A 12,405-nucleotide genomic window follows, 5' to 3' on the forward strand; every position below is an offset into this window, starting at 1 on the left:
TACTTTTTGCTTTTCCTATCCTCTTTACATTTGCTGTGCAGCTGCAGCCAGTTAACCAGTGTATTCTCAGCTTTCCACCTCCAGAGTGGGCAGCAAAAGGCCAATTTATGGTTAGTTTGCTCAATACATCCAGTGTAATTTAATTCATTGCCAAGAAACTGTGAAAAAGTTTAATGGCGGTATAGAACGAAAAGAATTAGCGATACCAAAGGAGATTAGAAAGGCATTAGAATGTGGGAGGCTCGGCCGTGGAGCTTAACGACTCCTCTGTCCAGAACAAATCAGTTTTATAAAGCAAAGCTGCTCTCAGCAGAATTATAGCCACTGTTAGCCACTGTTATTGCCTGCCCCCATTAACTGGGTCCTACCTGAAGAAGAATTGGTGGAATAACAACATTAATTCAGACTGCTGCCAAACAGGTTAGTCCCTGGAAAAAAAAGGTCCCCTGCAATAAAATCGGTTCCTCTGGCTTAATTTTTTCCCTCCTATTTAAGGAACTATGACTTTAGCACCTGTTAGCTGCTAAGTGCTAGGGATCCACCACTGTGACTGGAACACCTCAAAAAACATCAGGTGTATTTCCATCAAATTTGGTACAGACATTCACGGTTCCCTCAAGTTAAAGTGGATTGATTTTGATGACCCCCTGATGTTTTATCTAGCGCCACCATCAGGTCAAAGTTTGCACATCCCGATCCCAACTTTTCCTAATTCATGCTACAATAATCCCATATAACTTCATACTGCTGCCTTTAGGCTCTTTTTATTCTCACTTATTTTATTTTTTATTTATTTAAGTTTGTGTTGATTGCACTAACCTACTGTACCTCCTTTTGTAAGTGCAATCTAAGTAAAACAGCCGCTGTCACTGCAATTGTACGTAATAAAGTACTCGAACCATCCATCCATCTATTCCCACCAGCCTCTTTTATGTTGTGCTTAGTGTTAATGTTAGCATACACACTAAGACGGGTCCTATAAGGACTGACAAATTCGGTTCTGTCACATAAAACTGGGCTGTAAAGATCCAGACGTGGAAGAAATACAGTGTAAAGGAGGAGGAAAAGGAGGAGGAGGGAGCTGTGGTGAAAGCAGGGGGTGAGGGAGGGAGGTGCAGAGGGGAAGGGATCCTATTGATCATCCGCCAGGTGTGATGGATAGCGCAATAAGTGGCAGCGGCCAGCGGAGGAGAGGAGAGAGTGATTTCTGGTTTTCAAAGTCCTGATGAATGAGAGCGTCAGGAGGGAGGCCGGCGTCCAGAGCCCGGCACATGATGGACTGCTGTGTCAGACGGAGAGAATTGAAGTAGAAGAGAGAGGTGAGGGGAACAGAGGGTCGACAAGAGCTTTTTAAAGACTGGGAGAAAGAGGGTGAACTTAGGAATGGAGGAGGGAGATAAAGGCCATCAAGGAAAATGTAAGGAGGAAGGTAAGTGAGACGGGGGTGAGGTGGGGGTGAGATTTTAGGAGACGACTGAGAGAGAGAGAGAGATGAGGCCAGGAGGCAACAGCAGAGTGAGTTCATCTTTATTAATGGCCAAAGAGCAGAGAGGGAGTTATTAAAAAGGAAATAAGATGAATGAAAGAATGAGTGTGATCAAGGGGAGGGGATGACGAAGGGAGATGTGATATATGCCCCCTCCCGGCCTCCTGAAATCCAATAATAACACTGAGGAATGGCCCAGCTGCTGGACTGAGGGGGTGGGAGGGGGAGAAAGGAGCAGCCAGTGAAGACCAGGCAGGGGCAGCAGAGAGAAATACATGAACACGGCTGTCTGTTGCCACTGACAATATGCTAATGTCTGTTTTATTTTTATTTCTGTGCATTGCCTCATGCCTCATCTGGCACATCCCACGAGGGGATTACAAGACATTTTACAGCACATGCATCTTCCTGTAAAATAACAGATCAAAAAGACGAACAGCGCTGTAAGTGCTGCTACATTCCTTCAGATTATGTTTACGTTTATCTTCCTCTGAGTACTGCAGCTTCACATAGTACTCAGACCTCTTCCCTGTTTGCACACTGTGTTGTATATTGTTGTGTAACATATTCAGGTCTTTAATTCAATACAGTGTAGAAACCTTGTTGGCTGCGGTTACAGCTTCCAGTCTTCCTGGATAAGCCACTACAAGCTCCTCATCCCTGGTCTGGAGCTGTTTATCCTGTTCTTCCTCCAGATCTTCTCTGCCTCTATCAGTGTGAGCTGTTACCTTCAGGCCTCTCCACAGATGTTCTCTGGGGTTTAAGTCTGTGCTTTGGCCCCTCAAGGACTCAGACACCTGTCCAGAAGCCATTGTAGTGTTGTCTTTCCTGTTTCTTCGAGTTACTAACCATCAACCCAGTCTGAGCTTCTGTTGCTCAGTTCAGCTAGATGGCCGACTCTAGGAAGAGGCCTGATTTGAATTCAGGATAAATTATATCCAAAAATGTGTTGTGAAAAACCAAGGAGAATGTGACCTGGAAGGATGGATCAGAGGAAGCATGCTACTTCCTTCACTGCTTTCAGCCCAAAACGCATCAGCTAAGACCTCATGCAGGAAAGAAGCTGGGGCTGAATGTGGACTGTGGATCCAGACATTAGGGGGGTTATGAAGAGACCAAAAAATAAAGCAGCAGATGGAGCAACAATAAAACTCCTGTATCAAGCTCCACTTGAAAAAATGGCTCATTCTTATAGAATCAGTGAGAGATGACAGCTTGTCCTCACATTGCCAAGCACTGACAGACAGTCCTGAACCACCTCCAATGCAATGTGACCTATACTGGCAACAAAGGACTGGTTAGTCTGGCAGAAGAAAGGTTTCACTGGTGATCATTTAAAAAAAAAAAAAAAAGATGGAGCAGTTCATCACCAAAACAGACCACCAAAAGACAACCACTGAGAAAAAAGGAGCTACAAGGCATGAAACTAAGTCACTCTAAGTGAAATTCTGCACTTAATGTGGCTCAGTTGTGGTTATTCTGTGGCTCAGTTCAGTATCATCTGTCTACATCCTGCATTTTCAACACCATCATATGGGCGATTGTCCTTGGGAAAATAAAAACAGCTTGTATCTTCAGTTTCTAACTTCAACTGGATGCAAAGTTGTTTAATCAAGATCCACTTCATTGTTTTTGCAGAACCTGAAATTCTTCCACGCTTTGGCTTTACGCTGGCTGGTGCCTCTGCCATGTTTTTGTGTTTACCACACAAAATGTTACCATATCTGTGTTTTCATTAACATATTGACTCATCTCTACAGCCCTACGACCATAACAATGTCCACCTATACCAGAAGTCCAATTTTAAAGTTTGTGTACACAGTTATTTTAGTTGTCTGCTATTAAATTGTGCATTAGAGCACAAATGCCACTATAGGTCATACTCATGTATGACTGCTGGTGCAAAATGTGAACCTGAAAATAAGCCCCGCTTCACTGCCAAGGAACTGAGAAATGGATCATTATCTGGTAGCTGGAAAATGTTATCCAGTTGTCTCAGTTCACTTCATGCATAGTTAAAGCAATATTGGCAAAGATCAATACTTTAATAAATATCAAAATGGAAATCCAGGACATAAAGTTACATCACATATAGTGTTTTTAAGAGCATTTGGAGGAATGTTTTAAGATAAATGTTCTCCTGAAGTCTTACTTCTCTGCAGCGAGAGGATTTGGCACGTTGCTCTGACACTTTTTATGAATCTGTATCCACAGGATCCATCTATTATATCTGTGATTTCTAGCATTTAGGACTCTCACATGTCTCATAAATCAATGTTTGGAATATTGTTCCTGGCTGAAATGACACGAAAGTATAAATACACAAGCTGAGTCGTGCCAGCACGGTTCTAGTGGTTCTTAGCGTGGAAGAAGTTAGTCTGACTACATTACCATGAAGTGCTGCACTGCTGAGGGTGTACAGTGGGTTTTTTTTTTTTTTTGGTGAAAATTACATGATCAACACAATTCCCATGGCTCGGTGCTAAATGTGCTGCTACATCCAGCAGCTGGTTTAGCTTTGCTTAGCATCCAGACTGGAAATGGGAAGAAACAACTAGCGTGGCTCTGTTCTGGCTCTGTTCTGGCTCTGTGAAGACCCTGCACCCACAACCCTTCTTTTTTCTCATGTAAGCTGTCAAATTCAGCTAAAACAACATCGACCCAACCCACATCTATGCAACCGTCCAAATTGTGCAGTGTGGGCAGATTAACTCGAGGTCACCTGAAATAAAATAATATTATGTAAACTACTTGCTTGTGACTTGGTCATGTTCCAAGCGGATAAACTGCTGGACCAAAGTTTACTTGTTAAAAATAATGTTCTGGAGATGCTTTGATTTCCCAACAGGTGTGAATGGTGAGTGTCAAAGCTGTGAGGGCACCTGCTCATTACTAATAATGTCTTCCACCAATGGGGTTGGATCACAGTTAAACTGATTTATTATGAATCCATCTCATATTGTTAACTACCCACCCTGAATAGTTTTTTTTATTCTTTAATAATCTCAGTAGTGTGTTTGCAATTTATAAAGACCATACATGTAGAGCTGCACCCGTGGAAACCCATACAGACGTCTTCCTTTATTTCTACCTCTCTAACACACACACACACACACACACACACACACACACAAACTCACACACACACAAACTCATACACACCTCATTAATCTGATCTTCTGACAGATTAGCTGCTCAAACACTACAGCAATATTCATCTAGCATCATTACCAGAGCAGCTTTTGTCATGTATTTACCAGCCGAGCAGCAACACTTCAGACTTTCCAAGAAGCCAATTACCCACAGGTGGTGGTTGAAGTACAATAACAAGTACAAATCTGTGTTTTAGTCTTCTAAACAACTAAAACTACTCCACCATGTTTTACCTCTTATAATATCTTATACATGTCAGCTCCGATTCAACATCCACATGTTCATATTTTTAACCTGTAATAAACAAATCTCTGGCCACTAGGAGACTGAAGACACAAATTCATATAGTGAAAAGTTGTTTATATACATATCCAAGAGTTACAGATGAATGTTACTGTTGACTTGGAGTTGTGTTTGTGTCCACCTGATGACTTGAACTTCAGGATTCAGGTCACTGGCAGCTAAAAAAGACAGAATTATCTGTAGATCCATCAATGACTGAGCCCGTTCACATTTTTACAGTGTCATTTCACACATTGTCGTTTACTGTAAAAATATAGACTAAAGCTGTTTAAGGTATGTGTTTATTTAAAGACTGAAGTGTTTCACGTTGTTATATTAGTACTCTTTCTTATGAAACGTATCTGACCACTCCACTGCCCACCAGCTAATCCCCACACAATATAAAGAAAAGCACTACATATCATGACCTAAAGAGAGAGGAAGTCAGAGGTGGCTGACAGTGGGATAAGTGGTAGAAAAAAAGCAGTCGAGTGGAGTTAAAAGATTGAAATAGTCAGCTGAACAAGGGATGAGAGGCGAGGAGGAAAAAGAGAATGAAAAAAAAAGGAGGAGCTGGAGCAAGACAAGCTCATTAAAGTGAGGGCAGCAGTGTGACAAATGATGCATGGAGCTGGCAGCATTGATCACCCCCCCTCATGCAAGGAGGGTGTCTGGGCAGGGTGATGCATCGAAAAGTGTGTGAGTCTAAGTGTGTGTGCATGTGCGGGACTGAGAAATACTCAGGTGCCACTGCCCTAATGGAGAGGCCAGAGCCGCCAGCCTGTTGACAGATGAGTTGTCCCTGGACAAAAAGGGAGGAGAGGAGAAAGAAAAGAGGAGAGGTGATTAGATAGTTGTGCTAATGCTTGACCTCCTCTACCTCGGTGCCTGTCCTTCATCAAGGCTGAAGAAAGGGTGGACAAAAGAGGGAAGGAGTGTGGAAGACAAAATAAAGGAGGGAAAGGACGGAGTGATGATAAACTGCGAGGAGAAATGCTGAGATGGATTTTTAAAGGCAGAAAAACTGGTTTTCTTGGCACAGCATGAATGCATCGTTCAGGGATTTGTTCATGCTGCATATCTTAAATCTAGACTATCATTTAAATTCTGCAATGTTGAATCATCCTGCATGTTGTCCTGTGCTTTGTCTGCGTGGCTATGTAGGATTTCCTCAAGCATTGGGAAAGTTAAGACATGATTTCATTATTTTACAAGACATAAGCACAGAACTGCAGACTAAAAAAAAAAGCAGGCAATTTGAGCAATGCTCTTTTTATGGGCACTTGTTTTCATTATACTTTTAGACTACTTTACAAAAATTGTATTTTTTACTACTTCATTTTACAGATATATCATTATTTTTTACATTTCACACTGTACATATTAAGCTTGTGATCATCTGTATCCAAAATGAGGTGAGAAGTCATTTAGATATATTAAAACCCTCATTGGCTGTTTGCTGCAATTTCCATCAAACTTGTAGGCCTGACTTTTCAGATCCATAATAACTCGGCCACATCTGAACACACGGACGTGAAACACATATATTTAGATTCAGGGTGACTTACATTCTTTGAGGATGGCAGAATCTCTGATGTCCATCGTGAAGAAAACTCCATTAATCCACTTAGAAATCCCAGAACAAAGACCTTCCTTAAAACTCCTGAACTTGCCTGAGAATAATCAGATTTTTAGGTTTTCTTCAGGATCAGAGTAGTTCAGTGACACGTGTCTGCATAATAAAGAGTTTGGTGCAAACAGAAGGTGTTAGTAGCTTATTCATCTTACATGTACTAGGGCCAGTGCGCTAAATTTTACACAAATATAGTGTTTTAGATCATAGCTTACAGACTGCCTCCCTCACAACAATATATGCTTCCTGATTGTGTTTCCCAAAGCATTGTGGGAACTGTAGTTCCAAAACTGGCAGGCCATTAGCACTCTGACACAAAGGTCAAATAAACTGAAGGTTTCCTAGGATTTGTTAAGTTAACACAGTTTAAGAATAGACTAGATTTAAATTCTGTAGCATGTACTTGTCCTACATCTTATCCTGCATCATGTTTCTGTATATTACACTTATTTATCAGTTTATTAGTAAAAACACAGTCTGACACCACGGTCCTGTAATAAAGCTTCCTGTTAAACTGATGATAATGTTCAGTTTTAATAGATGTGTATGGCTGTTTGATCATTCTGGAGTTTGTCCTGCTAATGAAATATACAGGACAGGTGTTTGTGCCTCACTGATAAAAATAAGGTAGGCAAAATAATATATCGCATATTAGGCGTATAGAAATTACAGCCTAAAAAGTGTGTGGAAGGAAGTTCCAGGCACGGTGCCACTAGGTTTTTGGTTGGCTAAGAGAAAAGCGAGGCAGACTAACTGTTGGCAGCACACAGCTGACAGCTGCTGTGAGTAATATCCAATTTCAGTAGAAGATCTAAATGTCAGAATCCAGTTAAATGCAGCAGTGGTATAACAACACTGAAACTTAGCATGTACTATCAGGGCATGAGGTACAAAGTCACCAGTACTCTGTATTCCACTACATTTCAGTGCAGTAAAAATTTGAATGTACATCTTTTACTTGGAACAGAGTATTTCTACACGGTGGTATTGCTATTTTAATAAAGTAGGCATCTCAGTACTTCTGTCGTTGTATATAAAGTAATTGAAACCTCCATCTCCACCAGGTACAACAGTAAAATGTTGCTTATACTTATAACAATCTAATAACATCAATTATAAAAACATATTCACACATTTGTGCACTGAGTACTTTTACTTTTTGCTATTTAAAACTATATTTATATTACTGTAGTACTGGGATTGCTTCCACCACTGAAGAATTGAAAATAATATGAATTGTATATGATACATTGGCTGCACGTCCTGCCTTTATAAAGCAAGTACTCTGTAGAAGAAATCTGCAGTATGTCTTTTTTTAAAATAATTGCTTGTCAACAACTAATGAACACATGCACTAAAGAAGCTCTAATTTACCTAAATTCACTGACAACTTGCCACATCTGACAACATGACTGTGGGAAAGGGTTTGTCAATATGATTATAGGTTACAAAAAAAGGCATTTTCCATGGAGACAGTTTTATGTATTTGTGTGTGTATGTGCAAAGACGCTAATGTCTGCGTGCATCATTGGGAGAAGGGCCAAGACGACTGCAAGGACAAAGTAAAAAGAAAACAGTTTGAAACAGAAAAGAAAAAGGAGGGATGAAAATGAGCGGGTTTGTTGCGATTCAGGCAGCCACACCGGGACTATCATTACCATACATCAGGACAATAAATGAGGCTTTCAGCAAGCGGTAATAAGAATTTGATAAATCATGAGCCAAGAATTAACTAGACGTCAAAACAATGAGAGCACCCTGATAGATGAAGAGAGGATGATGGCATAGATTAGTCAGAGCTGAGCACAAGAGAGGAGCCAGGGAGGGGGAGAGGAGAAGGAGTCCACACAAGACCAGGTGAGGTCGGAGAGAGAGTCAGGAAGGGTCATCTGCAAAGAAAAGTGTGGACAAAACTCATGCAACAAAAAGGGAGAGAAATGGAGAGAGAAACAGAGAAGAAGACTGAGGGGTGATGGAGTGGAAAATGGGTAAATGAGTAAGGGTCAGGGAGTGATACTGAACACCTTTGCCTTTATCATCCAGTCATCTACAGAGACACTGGATGACACAGTGACACCTGTGTATATATAGATATATAGATGTGCTAAAATCCAGCTCTTTCCATGTGCTGGTTAGAGGTGGCCTTAACAAACACTGATCTGGGCATAATAAAGACAAGATGACAAGTCAACATGTTTTCCAGCATATTCACTTTGACTGGCACTAATTAATTACATCATGTCACCTGCAATGCTTTAATGGCACCAGACTAGAAAATAACCAGCGCCAAGCGTTTCTCTTGATACCTTTTACATTTATATGTTATTAGATGTAACTGCAGTACATGGAAACACACATGGATGTTCTTTTTCCTTTGCCAATAATCGTTAAAAAAAATTAATTTGCACTACATTTGGGTGAAAGGCTGCAAAGTTAAGACTGCACAGTCGACAGCCTGGCAGATACAGGTGGAAGCGCTCTGATACTCAGATGTTTGCTCTGGAGCAGGTGAGCAGGTGGACAGGGACCTTACAGGTGGAGGGAAAGGTGGAAAACACTGGGCTCACTGATGGGTTGGGAGTGGAGAGGTCTGAAAAAAAAGGGTTTAACACAGGACAGTCAAAACCATAGACCCATCCTCTGGGCAACATGAATGTTTGTACAGAGTATTCTCCAAATCCATCCAACGGTTTCTGTCAGTCAGGAAGAAAGTTGTGGACCGACAGATGGTGACTTTGTTGATGTTGGCCTTCTCGGAGAGAAAAACACAAAAACAGCACTGTAAGCTTTTCTTACACATTGTTCGCAGCTGATCTGACTTTGATTGACAAGTTTTTCATTAACATTCCACCTCACTGTCTGTCTCAGTCAAACCTCCTCTCCCTTCAACCCTCGTGCCTCAGTTACTCCTCTACGCACAGGGTGAGGGATGTGACAGGAGGATGTTTATTTAATGAGAGCAGTCTGGAGGGGGTAATGAAATCTACCCTAACACCATTAACAACCAGCCTTATCAGCTCCTGGGACACACGTCAGCAAACTGCAGCCTTTTGTTCTCTGGCTCGAGGCTGCCGCTGACCCAGAGGACAGAGTAAGGATTCTCTCACCACTGAGACCAGTCCTGAGAAATTGAAAACTGACCACCAGTCTCTGTTTTGAATTAACTATCATTTTTCTCTCCTTACAAAATGACATGGAGGAGCCAGGATGAGAGGACAGGTGTCTGACAGGCACATGTAAGGTATCTGTGGAGAGTGTGTTCATCCGTGGGAGGTGGTTTGTTTGTTACCTAACCACACAGACATAGTGTCCCTATGTGGAGCAGTAATTGATACTAAAAGATAGACTTCTCTTCTAGCACACATGAACACATACTGTAAGAAAATCTGTGCACGTGGAGGGACACAAACGTAACTTTTCCTCACTTATTCCCTGTTTCTAATCCATATTTCTGTCCATCCTGGTGCCGCTCTTCCTCCCTTGAATCATACAATATTCTGTGAAAGGCTCATTTGCTGAGCATTACATTAGACTGGAGCTGCTGATGGCCACACAAAAGCCATGTAAATGAGCTGTGAGAGAGGCCCATCAATCATCATGCCAGATGCGCTCTCCCATTATTATTTATGTCCATAATTGGCCCATGTTTCCTCAGGCAATGACTCTGCACTGATGGATCTGATGATGACTCTGCTCAGCCCAACAATCAGGAAGCCTGAGAAGAGGGGGAAGAAGAGAGGACAGAAAGTGTGCATGTGAGGGAGGAGTGCATGATTAATAAAATGGAAAAGGCTGTGTTTACTTAATGCAAAATGATTTCTAATGCAAGACTGGGCTCAGTTACACAACATTTTGGATCCATCCAAACACTGAGGGAACTTGGATTTAGAGGTGGAAATTAAAAATCACATTTCTGATTTAAATTGCTTCTGGTTGAATTTCCATCCGAGTTTGGTTCAAAATTTAAAAGAATTTTCAGAAAATCAACAAGAAATGGAAAGTAATGAATCATTTCATCCACTACTATTGTCTCTTGTCAGGGGACATTAAAGCATTACAGAAGAAGAGCATGTAATTGAAAGATTAGAAGATAACAAGTCCAGGCCTTAAATGCTTGAAAACAAGATGGAAATAACAGGGCTAATGTTTTCATCATCCTAAGAGATAATAATAATAAGATACCACCACTAATTCACAGCACAAGCAAGGAGAGACCCAGTTTGTGATCAGAGTACATTTGCTTTACATGAGCTCTACCTGTTTCCTATGTCAAGGTACAGTTCTCACCAAGTGTTGGCATGTAGCTGCAGACCAGACATCCGTTCATGAATCTTGAATGTTTTAATCTGTTTTATTGTGTGTTGCTGATTTTTTTTTTTATTGACACACCAACTTTTCCATATTGACCTTGTGTGAACAATCAGGTTTTCAGAGTTTCTGTTATTTCCACATGGATATTTGTTTAGAAAACACCATGTGGGAAAGGAAACACAGTGGACACAGGAGATGTATTCATCTCTGACCAGACACATCTCTCCCTTTGGATAATAAAGTTAAATTGAATAAATCCTCACTAACGCTGAGCACCTGTATGTGGGTGAGGGTCTGATGCACAGGACACTGATACATTTCAGGGCAACAAGTGACTCAACCCACAAATCATTCAGGGCTGAATTAACCCCCTGATGAGTCAGTATGGGTTGGCCGTCTTGAGGAACAGTGGGGGACTGAGCTGTGGACTGTCAGCAGGTTGACGCTGGATTTGGTCGGTTGACTCGTGGACTGGCAGGCGGAGCTCAGAGGATGTTGGGTAAATGGTCAATCTTGGCTCCTTGTCTTAGATGTGACTCTGCCTTCCTCTCCTGATCACCTTCTCTGTCTGCTGGGAGTTAATGACTTTGTGTTGAGGTGGGCTGAGTTTGTGTCGAGCCTGTGGAAACGATGCGTGTCACGGTTTGTCGTCAGTCATCACAGATGTGTTGACAAGTTCTGTCAGTCTGCCTCTAGCTTTCCAGTTGGCAGGTAGACTACTTGTTGGCAGGTCTATTTCCCCCTTGTCTTACACTGAAGGGCACCACGTTAGATCAGTGCGTGTGTTGTTGCATGCAGGTGCACTGAGTCTGCATATCTAATATGTGTGACTCTGCCAGGCAGGCTCAGATAATGTGTTTTGCTTCGTTCATTTGGTCCAAAAAACACTGACCTCTGTAACTGATGATCAGTGTTTCCTTGAGGTTTTTCCTCTTTTCTGCTTTTGTCTTTACTCACATACACACACACACAAATTGCAGCACCTACTTATTGCGTGCAGATGGTAGTAATCTCTGACCTTAGTATGACACAGTGGACTCAGGAGGAGAGGAACTGGGACCCTGTAACAACACCAGTGTAACATGGTTATCCAAACAGGATTTAAAGGACAGTGTCTATTAGCCATCTTATTTTAAATCACTGGAAACTCTCTTTGATTTCAGTAATTGTATCTGTAAATTACAATGTTGTGTGCAAAGCCAATTAATGCATGTCCTCATTTTGTTTGATTGTAATAATTTAAGGGACTAGATATTTCGTGTTTCAAAGAACAGACGATGTTTGTTTGACAGGACACTGGATACACCTGATAGTTATAACACTTTATCGGTCTCTGTCTTAATTTACTATGGTCTTCAGTCCCAGTTCAATACACCTGAATGTCACCTGACATCAGCGTCCAGCTCAAAGCACCACTGCAAATGGCCACATTCAGAAAATATCAACAGTAGCATTCATGCTGAGTCAAATATATATTTTGTAGCTCTGTTTTGGGCTCCACCACGTTTTTTATTGCAATAAACTCTGAGCGGGGTCCAGA

This window comes from Mastacembelus armatus, chromosome 12 (assembly GCF_900324485.2).
Source record: "Mastacembelus armatus chromosome 12, fMasArm1.2, whole genome shotgun sequence".
Classification (NCBI taxonomy): Eukaryota; Metazoa; Chordata; class Actinopteri; order Synbranchiformes; family Mastacembelidae; genus Mastacembelus; species Mastacembelus armatus.